Raw genomic sequence first — 15,365 nt, 5'->3', positions numbered from 1 at the left:
AGTGTCTATCTTTTCATCCAGGACCAATCTCCTTTTGCGGCTATCCCTGAATGCTGAGAGGAGGAACCGTTTGAAGGCTTTCACCCATGAGAGACAAGGAAGATTGAGATTCATCTGACACTACAAATTCAATCCCTGCTGGCAAGAATTCTGCTACTTTATGTGTTAAATTCTAGGATTTCCTTGAAACTGAAAAAGGCAAATGGATCTGGAAGGTGTATAGCGGCAAACAAACCCTGCCTCAGCATTGCTGGCTACGGAATACAGATTTTCTTCAGCGGGATTCATAGATGATAAGACACACACACACACACACACACACACACACACACACACTTTCTCTCTCTCCCAGCTTCTTAGCGACTGGTTCTAGAACAGAAGATTCTTTCAGAACCATAAGCCGAGGACAGCTCCTCGGGGCTAGCCTCAGCGAGGCACTTCGGGTGGGGAAAAAAGCTTGCGTGTGCTGTATGTTGCGGGTGTGTGCGTGTTTCGGGGTTTCAGGAAATCAAGCCCTCAACAATACCCATTCATTATCAAGTGGTGTAAGAGGAAATCGGGAGACCTGCAACATCTACAGGAAAAGCTTGCTGAGTTCCACACAGAAGGACGGGCATTCTGCTACCTTCAGGTGAATGAATGAAACATTATATACCTGTATGTATAACCACCACCACGAACTGCTTCTTAAAGTATGCAAGACCCATGCCCGTCCTGATTTTGGACAGAAGGAAGAGACGAAAGTGAGCTTTTTGGTTTTGAGTCTGAAAGAAAAGGAGAGGGAGTTTTAAAGAACACCAAACCTGAAGGAATTGAACAGCACAAGAACTGCAAATAGCTTCTTGCCAAGCTTCTCCGAAAAGTGAAGCTTTTGTGAACTGGGATAATGTGGATTTTTTTTTAAAAGAGGAACACCAGGAGGAGAGAATTTTGCAGAGCTTCGCCTAATCCTTAAGGGTGAGTTCTTCAATTTCCCTTTGTATGAGTGAATGGATAAATCCCTTGAGACTGCCTGAGAAATCGCTTTCTTATCCCAGAAGTCTATGTGGGTCTGTCTGTGTATCTGTCTGTCTGTGTATCTATCTGTCTGTCTGTCTCCTTTAAATTTGAACCGCTGGCGATTTTCTTGCATTGTAGCATTAGTAATGCTCCACTCTTTGAGAAAATACCAGCTCTCCAGGCTTGCAGTTAGCAAGAGGTGTGCAGTTCTGCATTTGTGCATCTTTGTAATGAGCTATTGCCCCCCCCCTGCTTTCTTGACTTTAGTGACAGGAGAACTCACCACATGTGAAGAACTTTGAGGGCTTTGATGTTTGCAGATATGCTAATGAACATATCAGCCCTGCCAGTGGGATTGGTCAGGCAATGAAATATGAGCACAAGGGGTCCTGGAAATCACTTGCACTGAATCACGGAAATTGTAGGGTTGAGTGGAAAGGAGAGGTGGGAAAATATTCCCTCAATCTAATAATACTTAAAGAGAGGTGGGCAGACCAAAGGAATGCTGCAGAAAAGAAAGCCTCATTCCATCAAATAAGAAAGCCGTATTGTATTTTGCCCATTCAGTATTTTTTTTAAAAAAACAATGCATATACATTGAATTGTTTTTTTTTAAATCATTGTCTTAAACACTGGTGCTTTAAAAGGGTCCAAGGAGAAGAAAGTCTGCCTCCATTTGGGCTGCAGCAGGAAGACACTTAAACAAAACTGCTTTCCAAGCAAATAAATAAATGAAACCAGCATAATGGAGAAGGCTGCTTTTCGCTGTTTGGTAAATACATATTAAAAAAACGTTGGAGGAGGAGAGAGGGGATAGGAAGATTCAAATAGTGTTTGGATGTGATAGTACTTTGAGATGGTTATACAGTATGGTGGAGAGCTATTTCAACTGTTCTCCCACCTCTCTTCTAAGTTAATTGCATTAATAATTTGCATTTGCTATCCCATTTCCCTCCCAGCACTGTGGCTGGCTTTTCCCTTGATGCTTTATGCTAATTTGTCCTCAGACTAGATTCCCCCCCCTCCACCGCTTTTACTATATATTGTATTTGGAATTGAAAATAATGGTTCTGATGTTTTGTTGCCTCAAAGATAATGCTCTGAAACACCTCTAGGCTATGATAAACCTTTGGCCATTGTGCTTCAGTGACTAAATAACAAAATCATCTATTTAACTTTTGTCCAGCAAACACAGCCTGGAATTATTTAATTTTTATGGCAAGAAGATGAATGTGGATACTTTTCGCAGCAGGCAATGATATGCTCAGGTGAAAGATACCATTTAAGCAAAGAATTACACTGTTAGTCAACAGGCAGAGCCTGTCTAACTTAAATACCTAAATATCTATTCCCAGCACCACTTTTGAGGGGTAGATTTTTCTAGATCTCTTTGTTGCCAACCCAGAAGAAAGTATAACTAACTTCTATTTGTCACTATCTGCTACGCAAGTCTAAAGGTCTGTGTTTTCTCTGCAGGAAGTAAGTAACCACTGTCTATAATGGATCAGTTGGCATTACATACATTGATTATGAATTGCTGTTAGAGGGGGAAACCAAAAATCTCCACTTGATGGCGTTTTAAGATTAAGGGCACAGTGTGAAAAACTAAATCGTGCCTTTTAAAAGGGCTTCTGCTTTTAAAGGGTTTCTAAGGATAGGAGAGCAAAGGTTTCTTAGGACAGGAGATATGGTGCTTCTGCACCCGAGTCAGTCAAAAATATTGTGGTATTTTCCTGGGGCAGGATTGTTCTCTCTAAATTAAATTTTTCATGATAATTTGTTTGTTTTGTGCCCATTTTAGCCCACAAAAAAGGCTCTCAGTAATTTAGTAAATTTTGGAAATCCTGAATTTTAAATATACCGTAAGCTCTTGCTGGTATTGACTCATCTTTGGCATTGAGTTAAAAAGAAGCTCGCACAAGGTAGAGCTGAAAGAAATAGCAGAGTGGACCATTTTCTGCATAGTTGATGGATAACGAGCCTCATGTTGTAGTGACATTCATGTGTGCCATAATTTCTACCTCACTTAAATTCAAAAGGTCTATCTGAACATGTATTATTTAATCAGTTCTACTATTACATTAAATGGAGTGCATATATAACCTAAATGCTGCTTCCCAGAAGGAAGTTTGGATGCCTTGCAATAGAAAGCAGCCCTGCAGATATTCATTAAAGTGTATTAGGATTGCAGGTAACTAACAGTCGGAGTATGGGTAGTTATAGAAGAAAAATACATCATTTGCTTTTTTTAAGACTTCAGCTTCTTCACAGACAGCTTAAAGTTTCAATTCCACCTTTCAATACACATAACATGCATATTTCATCAGAGATGTTCAACCGATCTCTGAAAGACTCAGAGGAGGCAAGTTATTGGTTACAGAACTCTTACCAGCCTTAGAACAAGTCCAACGAAGAAACATTAGATCTTGTGGATTGTAGCACACTGAAAGTTGCCCAGGAAGACTTTATGAAAGGTGGCAAACATTTCTAATAAACAAATAAAGAAGGACACAGATGTAAACAAAAATAACTAGGAGGTGATATGAGAGATATCTTTAAATATTTGAAATGTAAAATCGATTGCTGCAGTGTGCAAAACCTCAAATAAATGCATTTTGTATACAAGAAACTTGATTGTCCATGAACACTAAAGTTCAACAATGGAATAAAGTATTGTAGAATATTTATTTATCACATTCGTATGGCTGCCCATCTTACAGGAATGACTCTGGCAGGATGCAGCAATCAATAAAAACAACAAATATATAAAACATGATATTAAATATTTATAAAAATATAAAATCATTATTAAAAATGAAAACCCTATAAAAATTGAAATCTACATGCCAAACAGCAAAAGTAAAATACATCAACCTACAATGGAACCATCTAGGAGAATGGTATATTCATTAGTTTTTTTTAAAAGGAAAAGCTGAAGATACTCTTTGATTACTCTTTGAAAACTCTTTGATTACCCTCCTCCTATGATTCTACACTTGCCACCTGATCACTCCAGATCATATTTCCATTCCTGGTAGGATCAGCCTCATCAGCATTAAAAGATGAATAGAAAAGCTCAGCAGCATTTGCAGGTGGTACGTGTGCATGTGTCAAAATCGGCAGGATGGCAAACAAAGTGCCATGTTGCCAGCCAACACAGCCAAAAGCCAAATCATTTGAATGTGTATGAATCATCAACCTAGGTATAAAAGAAGTGGAACTTCCATTGCATGTCTCCATCTACCATCTTGCTAATTTTGCAAGATGCCTCCCTCTGCAATGACCCAAGAAAATTAGAGTAAGTACGGAAGCAAAGTCACGATTCTGAAATAGTTAGAGGTATAACATAATTTTAACATGAGACAACTCTGTGCAAAGTGGATGAGCTACAAATGTCTTTATATATTTCTGCTTACATCCATGCATATTTACAGATAATTTGTGAATAGTATTCTTTGGCTGGTTTCTGCTCAGTGATATGCTGAAAGGCAACCAGGGGGTAATTTTCAGGGCCTCTTCCACTGCCAGAAGCTTAAAGCCGTTGTAAGTGGACACTTGAATGTTGCAAACCTTTGTAATAAGTTACTAAATAATCCAAGCATTCTTTCAGTCTCTCCCTTTAACATTTTATGAAAAAGAAAGCGACTGGAGAAAAATGAACCACTGTTTATAAATGCCTATACTTTGTTCTACCTGGGCAATCTTTGCTGGTCACTTGAGCATGCTCAATGATGCTTATGATTAGCTTATAGCAAAAAGAAAGCTTTCTCTATGAAATGTATGTCTCTGCATCCACAAGCATTACACTTCATAGCCAGACAAGAAACCATTCTCTTGATACATTTTCCACAGAAAATTTGCTAGCACTGAAGCTTGGAAAAGAGTGTCAGTTATTCAACATGTTGTTAACCAGAACTCTGTCTCCCCCCCTCTCTCTCTCTCTGTGTGTGTGTGTGTGTGTATGAGAGAGATTCATCCTTCATTAAAAAAACAAATAAACAAACCTGGGCATTTGAGATTTCATGGTGGTTCTTTGCAATGTGGGTGTCCCTGTCGTTTGAAAATTGTGCTGCTCTAGTTAGCAAGAGACTATCAAAAATTTATTTCAAGACTTCACTGTATTTGGCAAGAGCAAAAATAAAGGCTGACTTTCACCTTCTTTCTTGCTCCCTCTTCTGACACTAAGATCCATTGGATGGGTTTGTTTTATGATCACATGTTCCCTGCCAGAATAACTCCACTCCTGCTCTTGTTTCTCTGCCTGTCATTCTTACTCTGAATTCCTGTGAGGTGCCCATCATGATTGCTGAATTATCAGTGATTTTAATTTTCAGTAAAACAGCGGTGTATGAGAAAATACTGGCAGAAGGCTGGGAGGAATATTGCATTGAGCTAAGCAAAGGCAGGTTTGCGATCTGTGCTACCACTCAAGATATATCTTAATTTTCTTCAAAGACATGGAACTTTAAGCCAAAGACTTGCTAACCATCTGATTTCAATGGAGCACTCCACTTTAAGAACTGATGTTGTGAAGTAATTGATTGCCAGTCTCACTTGTGATAACAAGTTCTCTCTTGAGTCCTTGAATTTTCACAATAGATATTAGCAATAGGATCCACAGGCCAGATTGACAAGATGTTGATCAAAAGATCAGTGGGACTATATATCACATTCAATGGTGATAACTGGCCCTTATGGCTTACAATTATATGAATATTCTTTCCAATTGCCAATGCCTATTGAACAAGGTGTCAAGAAATCACATCTGTATTATAAGCTTGTTTAAGCATATGGGAGAATTAATTTCATGCTAAAAAATGTCTTAGAACGATTGGTCTTTCCCCGCCCCCATTCTGATAGAACCAAACAGGTTTTATAATAAAGTTTAGCTAAAGGAGTGCTGTGGTGGTGATGGGAGGGAAACTAACCATGTAAACAAATTGGAATATTCTGCAGTGATAAGACTATCCTAGCTCTCTCAAGGATTAGTGCAGCTGGAGAAAGTGGTATCGATCTAAAGGAGGAAAAACAAACACTGACAAACTCACAATTTGAAGCCATATAAATGAGGTAGTAGCTCTATCCATTTATACTATCAGCATGGGAAATCAGGTTATTTAAGATTAATAGATTTTAATCACATTATTGGCAAGTTTTATTTCTGAGAGGAAATAAAAACCACACAGAGAAACTGCAGTCGGTAGGTTACAATGTGGTACCAAAAAATAGTATTTCTAGAATTCATTCCATATTAGATGTGAGAGAAGCATATAATGGAAGGATTGTGGTGGACTTTAGGATGATTCTACACAAAATGTTTCCTAGTGAACAATTGGTTTATTTTCATCTACCTTGTGTTGCCCCTACTGCATACATCACACAAAAGCAAATTTGTAGAAATCTGCAACACGTTCAAAGGCTGAAACATTGATGTACATGCATTCACTATATACATAGTGATGTTTGTGGGGGATGCATGAAATTTTTTTTACAAGGAAATGATGTCTGTGTAAATTACCTGGCATGTGTGACAGCAGTTGTGAGGGTGACTAATAAATATCACCACAGTATCTATATGCTCACTGACACAAGTATAAAATAGACAGGCATATATTTCTACTTCATATGCATTGATGGTTTCTGCAAGTTAAACATTTGCCATACAGTTCTTTATTTCAGTTTTCTCATGCTGAGAACCACACTTGTAATATTTGGGATTTTGATATTAGGGTTAGTGCATTGACTTCAATAAAATCTATGCGTGGAACAGCAGAAACAAGGCCTCACAATTCATAGTACATCTTGTGTGATAAAATGTTCAAAGTGTCCAAATCAAAGCAGAGGCAAAATGTGTTGTTTCTTCATATAGATAGAATATTTTGGCCTTTTTTGTCCCCATAATTCAAATAGCCTTCATCATTTCATATTGCCATCAAAAGAGAATGGTTTAATTGGAGTTCCCATTTATTTGCACCAAAAAGCTAAGTTTTCCACTGCCATGCATGAACATCCAGTTAGTTAGATGCATTATATTATAACAGTAGTTAGATGCAACCTATCTCTAATAGACTTTTGATTGGGATAAATGTGTTGAATGATGAATATATTATATATTGCTTCAGCAGCCCTTTTCCCATAGAGATGTATAAGTGCCTGACAAAATAAATGGAAATGGCCTTTGATTTTGTATAAGGAGGTTTGAAGTGTTATGTTTCTTCTTAGTCTACAGCTAAGGTGATCCTATAAAGCAACTGTGTGATGTTGCTGAACTCTGTGATGGATAATGTCCATTTATTCTCCTAGTAATGCTAGGATTCAGTGATGGACCAATTTACCTAGTGATTTTATTGGGGGATTGGGGAATGAAGCACTACTTATCATTGTCCAATGCCATTCATGTTGGCCTTGTTCATAGCTAAGAAATAGCTATGTAGGCAACATAACTGAAACTAAAGTCAAATACCATGCAATAGAGTTGTTCTGCATGATTTCATGAGAGAGAGAGAGAGAGAGAGAGAGAGAGAGAGAGAGAGGGAGGGAGGGAGAGGGGGGAGAGGGAGAGGGGGGAGAGGGAGAGGGAGAGAGAGAGCGCTTTATAGCAACTGAAGCAATTGAGCTTCTCCTTGGATGTTTATGCTGTAAAAATCTGAATGGCCATTAGAAGACAATATAGTGATACAGGAAGTTCTAACTCTTTGCTTTCACAGAGCTTGCTGTCAGATTCAAATTTTTTGCTCTTTGCTGTCAAATTCCAACTCCTTCCTGTCTCTTCTTGCTGAATCTTTGCTGTCATTTAATAGTGGGCTGGTGATTTGTAGCTCAGATCTGGGAGCCCTACCTTAATTGTCTCTGTTTCAGAAACATTAGATTTTATAGAACCAGTCTTCTGTAGTTGCTGAAGAAGACACTTTAAAGAATACCAGGTTAATATTATGCTCTTTGATGTGGTGCTCAGTGGGAGGTACTCTAGCTGGAAAAGGGGAAATTCTTGGAGCGATCATACTTACAATATATGATTTGTGCTCTGAAAAGCAGTGTGGTTATCTAATCACCATGGCATAATGTTTCTTCCCCTTCTTAGATCATTCCATTAGCATGTCAGAATGTGCCACAATTCCACCTGACACCCAAAAAACCCACCAGAGAATTTCCAGACTAATATATATATATAAACACCAGAATAAAAGATGCTTCAGTCTGAATGTGCCTACTGCTTGATCGATAGCTCTCTTTTCCTGTGAAAACAGCAATCCAAATTATTGTCTTTCATGGCTGGATTGCTGAGCGCAGCTAATGAATAATATATGAAAATATTCAGGTAGTATATAAAAATATACAGTAAAGGTTAAGCCAAATTGTTTTACAGTATCATATTCCATGCTACAGGTATTCAGACCACGCTGTAGTTACTCAGAAGCTTAAAGAGACACAACAATTTGGCAGATTTCAGAAAACTGTGTTTTTCTACTACCTACTACAGGGCTGATACACTCTTTCAGTTTAGTTTTGCAAAAAAGTTAAATGGTTCAAACTTTAGGAAAATATATTGAGAAATCAAGGCTGAGTATTTGAATATATGGTTGAGTCTGAAAAGGCTATTTACAGCTCTCCATCTGTATCTGTACCAGCAGCCTTGTTCCGTTTCATTTAACTTTTAGTTTCTCGCTGGTCTGAAATCATCTTTGGCATGTTTCCCACTTCTTCAGTGGCATGGTTTTTAAAAAGAATTAATACATGCTGCATTTGCATAATTATATCAGTGCACAGATACCTCTCCAAAGATTTGATCAAAGAAGCTAGAAAAAGAAAAAAAATATTAGTGAGGGCTAGAGAGATAATCAAGCAACATTTCTAGGATTGTGGAATGTTATCTGATATTAAGATTCTTAAATAGATGCTCTTTGTTGCATTTGTTTTGGCTGGACTTGAGTATTTATTCTCTAGAGGACATCTTTTTTGTGGCTTGGCAATTCTCTGTCTGTGGCACATCCTGATCTGGATTGTCTCCATGCCTAGTACCTAACAGCACATTTAGGCATACCCAAGGGGGTGGGGAGAGAGAAAGAGAGAGGGGGGGGGTAGGGAGGGAGGGAGGGAGGGAGGGGGAAAGAGAAGAGGATAGAGAGGGGGGAGAGGGAGGGAGGGACTTGCTGGCTGGCTGGGAAATTCTGGGAATTGAATTCTGGGAATTCTGGGAGTTGAAGTCCACAGATCGTAAGGTTGCTGAGATTAATCCTGTTTTCACAAATAGTTTTGGATATGGTAAGCCTATATTCGATGCTACACAGGAGCACTGCACAAGTGATACGTCTCAAAATTTCTTCACATTAGTTGTCATAGGTGAGAAGAAGGTAGAGATATGAATTGTAGTATTCTCTCTGAGAAACTGAGGCTTTATGGTGGGAATGAAAGAAGATATGGAAAGATTTTCTTATGAATGCCTGTTCCAATGTGTTTGCTGTAGTAGTGAAGGTGTGGGCCTAGAAACCAGGAGAGTGAGTTATAGCCCTCTCTTAAGTATGGAAGCTTGGGTAGGTGACTTTGAGCCAGTCATTTTTTTTCTCAGCTCACAAGGCAAAAATAGAAGGCAAAGTATGCTTAGCACCTTGAGTTATTTATAAAAAAGGCAGGATATAGTCCTCCTCCTCCTGCTGATCAGGTTGATACTGATTTTATGCTTAACATTTTTTCATGGACATAACCTTTAGACTATTCTTTACATTCAATTAAATAATAATGTACAATTAGTAGTGGGTAGGTTTATGTATTCTTCTTACTGTATCTCTTCAATGTTATGGATCTTATGAATTAGGACTTGAGACAGAAGAAGCAACTCACCAGTCCTATTCATGCAACATTTTTAATGTTTAGGATAGCTAATGTGCTATGATGCTCCCACCAGCTATTGTGTTTTCACCTGTTAATGGTGACAATAGAGAGATTAAATTTAAATTTAATTTAAATTTGCATGTGTTGAGATGCACAGGACCAGAAGCAACTAACATTGCCCAGCCTCCTTTGTAGTGGATGGAAAGACTTTGAAATCACCACATCCTCATTCTCTGCTGCTTATGTGGAAGAATGAGTAACTGTCCATTGAAGCAGCTGATGCAATCAGTTGTGTTGTAGAAACGGAGCTACATGATTGTTACTATTTCTATCATATTCTCTATTCAAGACAAATTCTAACGTTGATAAGGAAGGATCTGTTTCTGTAAAGTATGCACTATTTTAACACAGTATCTTTTGGGAGTTAAATCAGCCTAAGCTTCATGAAAAGATAACAAGTCAGCACTTCATCTACTCAAGATTCCCCACAAGTTTCCATTTTAATATATCTATTTTCAATGTATTTTTATAGTTGTTCAGGGGGTAAAAATACATTCTACACAAAACAGCAGTGCTCCTATGTTATTTCCTATTTTGTCTGATAAACTGTATTGCATTAGTGACATTAGCACTAGAACATTAGCAGGAACTAGTGGGCTTATCTAAACAAATACTTAGGAACTAGAACTGCAACTTAAGTTAAATGCAATTATCATCAAAATATTGATTTAATTATATAAACATATTTAGCCATATTATAATTTTAATAAAACAACCATAATTCATATACAAAGATAAACTGGAATAAACTGACCAAATTAGGGCAAAAGTACAGAATGGATGCTCACTTAGTTTATTGGATTGAGCCAGGGGTGTACACTGTTAGTGTTCCAAGTAATATACCCATAGCAAACAAAACTCCGAGGCAGGTGAGTTCCTCAAAGAATAGTTTTATTGGACATATCATATTGGCACAGGCTGGTGAAAACTGACTCTGAATGTTCCCACGGTTTGGATCTTAATTAAAAATAAAAGTTTCCCCCCTTTCCCAGTCAGTCGGTCCAATCAAGATGTCCTCTGGTTGCCTGGTAACATCAATTCTTCCTCTGGCCACCTGTGGGAATGTCCTTGGTTCCCAGGAGAAAGTATTTTGTTTTGGCTACAAAACCCCAGTTATTTCTATTTCCCTCTCCCTATCTCTCAGGTCTTATGTGGCAACACTGAAGCTTCAAGAGGGCTTTGCTCAGCCCAGCTTCAGGGTTGACATACACACAGGATGGTGTCAAAATATCAAGGTGGCACAGTTAGTTTAGTTTAGTTTAGTTAGTTTAGTTTATTAAACTTGTATGCCGCCCTATTCCCCAAGGGGACTCAGGGCAGCTAACAAACCAAAATAGGAAAGGGGGGCAGTTCAAAGCAAACAAACAAGACAAACAAAATACAAAAAACAGATTAAAAAACTCATCAATAGCCGCAACAATTCGAGTGGGGCTGGGAACTCATCAGCCCCAGATCTGCCGGAACAGCCAGGTCTTAACGGCTTTGCGGAAAGCCTGAAGGGTGGTGAGGGTCCGAATCTCCACGGGGAGATCGTTCCAGAGGGCTGGAGCAGCCACAGAGAAGGCCCTCCCCCGGGGTGTCGACAGTCAACACTGGCTAGCTGATGGAATCCGGAGGATGCCTAATCTGTGGGATCTAATTGGTCATAGGGAGGTAATTGGCAGAAGGCGGTCTCTCAAGTACCCAGGTCCGATACCATGTAGGGCTTTAAAAGTAATGCTTAGCACCTTGAAGCGCATCCGGAGTCCAATAGGCAGCCAGTGCAGCTTGCGGAGGATAGGTGTAACGTGGGTGTACCGGGGTGCACCCACAATTGCTCGCGCAGCTGGATTCTGGACAAGCTGAAGTCTCCGAATGCTCTTCAAGGGCTGCCCCATGTAGAGCGCATTACAGTAGTCCAGTCTTGAGATCACAAGGGCGTGAGTGACTGTTCTGAGTGCCTCCCGGTTCAGGTAGGGACGCAATTGGTGCACCAGGCGAACCTGGGCAAATGTCCCCCTGGTCACAGCTGACAAATGGTGTTCTAAAGTCAGCTGTGGATCCAGGGGGACTCCCAAATTGCGAACCCTGTCTGAGGGGCGTATAATTTCACCCCCAGCCTGAGAGTTGGAATACAAGGCCAGTTATTGGGAGGGAAAAACACAAGCCACTCGGTCTTGTCGGGATTGAGTGCAAGCTTGTTCATCCAGACCCTAACAGCCTCCAGGCACTGACACATCACGTCAACCGCTTCACTGAGTTGGCACGGGGCGGACAGATACAGTTGTGTATCAACCGCATATTGGTGGTATTTTATCCCGTGCCGCCGAATGATCTCACCCAGTGGCTTCATGTAGATGTTAAACAGGAGGGGGGACAGGACTGAACCCTGCGGCACCCCATACTTAAGGGGCCTAGGGGTCAACCTCTGCCCTCCAACCAACACCAACTGCAACCTGTCCAAGAGGTAGGAGGAGAACCACCGAAAAACGGTGCCTCCCACTCCCACCTCCCACAACCGCCGCAGAAGGATACCATGGTCGATGGTATCGAAGGCCGCTGAGAGGTTAAGGAGCACTAGGACGGAGGCATGACCCCCGTCCCTGGCTCTCCAGAGATCATTGATCAGTGCGACCAAAGCAGTTTCCCTGCTGTAGCCAGGCCTGAATCCAGACTGAAAGGAATCTAGATAATCGGTTTCATCCAAGGACCACCGGAGCTGAGAGGCCACCACTTTCTCAACAACCTTCCCAATGAAGGGGAGGTTGGAGACTGGACGGTAGTTACTTAGAATGGCTGGATCCAAAGACGGCTTCTTCAGGAGGGGTCTCACCACTGCCGCCTTTAGGAGGGGCAGGAAGGTCCCCTCCCGAAGAGAGGCGGTAACTATCATCTGGATCCAGCCCTGTGTCACCTCCCTGCTGTTTGCAACCAGCCAGGAGGGGCATGGGTCCAGCACGCACGTGGAGGCACTCACTGCTCCCATGGCCCTGTCCACTTCCTCAGGTGTGACAAGTTGAAAATCAATCCATAAATTCCGCTTAAGACCCTCCCCCGGTACCTCGGCTGGCTCTGAGCAATTGGAGTTCAGGTCTGTCCGAAGCCGAGCAACTTTGTCCGCGAGAAATTGGACAAATTCCTCAGCTCTACCTTGTAAAGGGTTGCCCGCATCCCTCCCTTTCAGTTGCAGCCCCTTACCCCAAGGAACTTCCTGAAGTGAGCTAATTTCTAAAACCACATGGATCTTAGAGTGTTTGGCTGAACTTCCAATCATTATGTCTAAGTTTGGTTACATTTGATTTTTTTCCCTATTGCGATTGCAGCGTGCTTTCCTTAAGTTTAATTGTATGTTTTTATATGGCTTATTTTCATGACACTAAACAATTAGACATAATGCATTATATTGGTAGATCAACTTTGCTTAATTTATTGGCCAGAAGTCTCTTCATGTTTAATGCTGAAGAGATATCTTCTGCTGATTATAGTAAATGAATTACTAACATCACATACAAAGATAAACATTTTTCAAATGTAATTGAATTTTCTGGCTGCATGGAAGTAGATCTAAAAGTTCTAAGATCTCTTCTCAGTCTTCTTAAAAGTCCCCCTTGGCTCTTTTATATGAAAAAGGGGCAATGTAATTACCAAGTAAACAGAAGTATAGAGGAATTGAAGCCATGCTAGGTGGCAGTATATACCTAGCTTTAATCTTGATAAACTAAGCAGGATCTGACCTGTTAAGTACTTGGATGGAGAACACAGGAAATTCATGGGACTGTAGCTACTTTTTGGCAAGAAAACTGAATGGATTGGTCTATAAAGTCAATTTTGTGTTTGACTGGAAAACTTTACTGTTTACTGAAATGGAGAGGATGTTTTTGCATAGGTTGATGTACAGACGATGGCAGTATCCATAATAGCAGTTGCACACACTCTTCCCTTGACATTTACCAGCTCTAAGGCAGGGTTTAAAAGAATAATTTGGGCACATCTTTTGCATTTAAAATGTTCAACTGAGAATATTTGATGGTTCTTTGTTGACTGTAAGCTACAATACAGTACAATTTGGGCTAATTATGTTGCATAGAAATTTGTTTGATAGCCTGGAATGGCACAATAACTAATTTCCAATAGGGGACTTCCAATGGTGATATTTGCAATTATTTTAAACACATCAAACAAATCTAACCCAAAATGCGATCAGCAGTCTGTTTGTGTGACATAAGAATTCAATGTAACTCTGTAAGCCAACACCTGTACAAATATAGCCCATCTTCATTTTATCCATTTCAACTCAATTACATCTCTCTGTACTAAATTACTTCATGTATTCTTTCTCTTTTCTCCTTAAACGATGTTTTACAAAACAATGTCATTTTGTGTATCTTTTAGTGTTAACAAAATTCAGTTCACCATACAGGAAAAACAGTATCCAAAGGTATTGTGAAGATCGATCAATGATTATGAATAGCAACAGGGATAAAATATAATCAATAAACTTGGATAATAGTTTATCTAAAACAAATTCTATACCAGAAATGATTATCTCAACCTATTTTTTGTTGTTGAACAAACAGTGTCACCTTGCTGAAACTTGGGAATTGGGTCAGGTAGGTTAAATTGTTGAAGAATTCCCAGAAATGGGCATACATACTTTGTTGGATAATGTGACTAACCTGGAACTGGGCTAAGTTAACAGGTTGTTCCTAACACTCTAAGAAAATCCATAGGCAAATAAATATCCTTGACCTCTGGTGGGTAAGATAGAAATGAGAGAAGAATTAATTTTTTTGCCCATTTTTAAATATTTTGAAAACTTAAAAAAACATATATACATACTATTCTATATGATAAATAGATGATGGATATTATATGTTATGATATGATATTTTTTATTGGTATCAAGGAGGGAATTACTCTAGTTCTAGGGCTATCATGCACCTGTACCAGGTTGTCTAACAACCAAAAGGTTATTGATCAACATTGTCCCTCAGCACAAGTGAACATGAGTTCTTGTCTCTTCATTGACTGAATGGGGCTTCTTGAGTTAGATCTCCTTTTTTGACCTTCTTCACTCCTGAAAAGGGAGAACTGACTTGAACATGAAAACAGAAATTTGGAAAGCCATAAACATCTTCCTGAAATCCGTAACAAATCTGGTTGCTTCTTGATTTCATTACATATTTTTATGTAGCAACTGATTTTCCTCTACATCCTCAGATCAAGCATTTTCTTATTATTTATCATAAAACAAATTAAGCATAATGTAATGGTATCTACTCATACTTCCAAATGGTTGTGGGGACTCCTTCCCTCATTTTATTATTTCCCTCCTCCACAGTATAATAATCTAAGACTCAAATCCTGATGGTTTTCTTGGCCATTGAGAGATAAATAGGGGAAAGATAAATAGGAGAGAATTAAATAGGGGAGAAATCAGTGCATTTTTCACTTATATAAGAATTCCATTCCATAGCTAGTTAACATTATTAAAATAT

General features: G+C 39.4%; 1 protein-coding gene across 1 annotated transcript in view; it reads left to right on the top strand.

Annotated features, from left to right (window-relative positions):
* The first annotated feature begins 469 nt into the window (after nt 1-469).
* GRM4 (glutamate metabotropic receptor 4) overlaps nt 470-15,365 on the top strand; it is a 384,313-nt gene continuing 369,417 nt past the window's right edge. The window contains exon 1 of the mRNA XM_087719931.1: nt 470-957. The gene's annotated coding sequence lies outside the window, so the exon portion shown is untranslated. The remainder of the gene's footprint in view (nt 958-15,365) is intronic.

Source organism: Thamnophis sirtalis, unplaced genomic scaffold (genome assembly GCF_051295495.1).
Source record: "Thamnophis sirtalis isolate CommonGarterSnake01/CBP01778 unplaced genomic scaffold, rThaSir2_p1.2 scaffold_7, whole genome shotgun sequence".
In the NCBI taxonomy this organism is placed as follows: Eukaryota; Metazoa; Chordata; class Lepidosauria; order Squamata; family Natricidae; genus Thamnophis; species Thamnophis sirtalis.
This window is presented reverse-complemented; position numbering and strand designations above follow the sequence as displayed.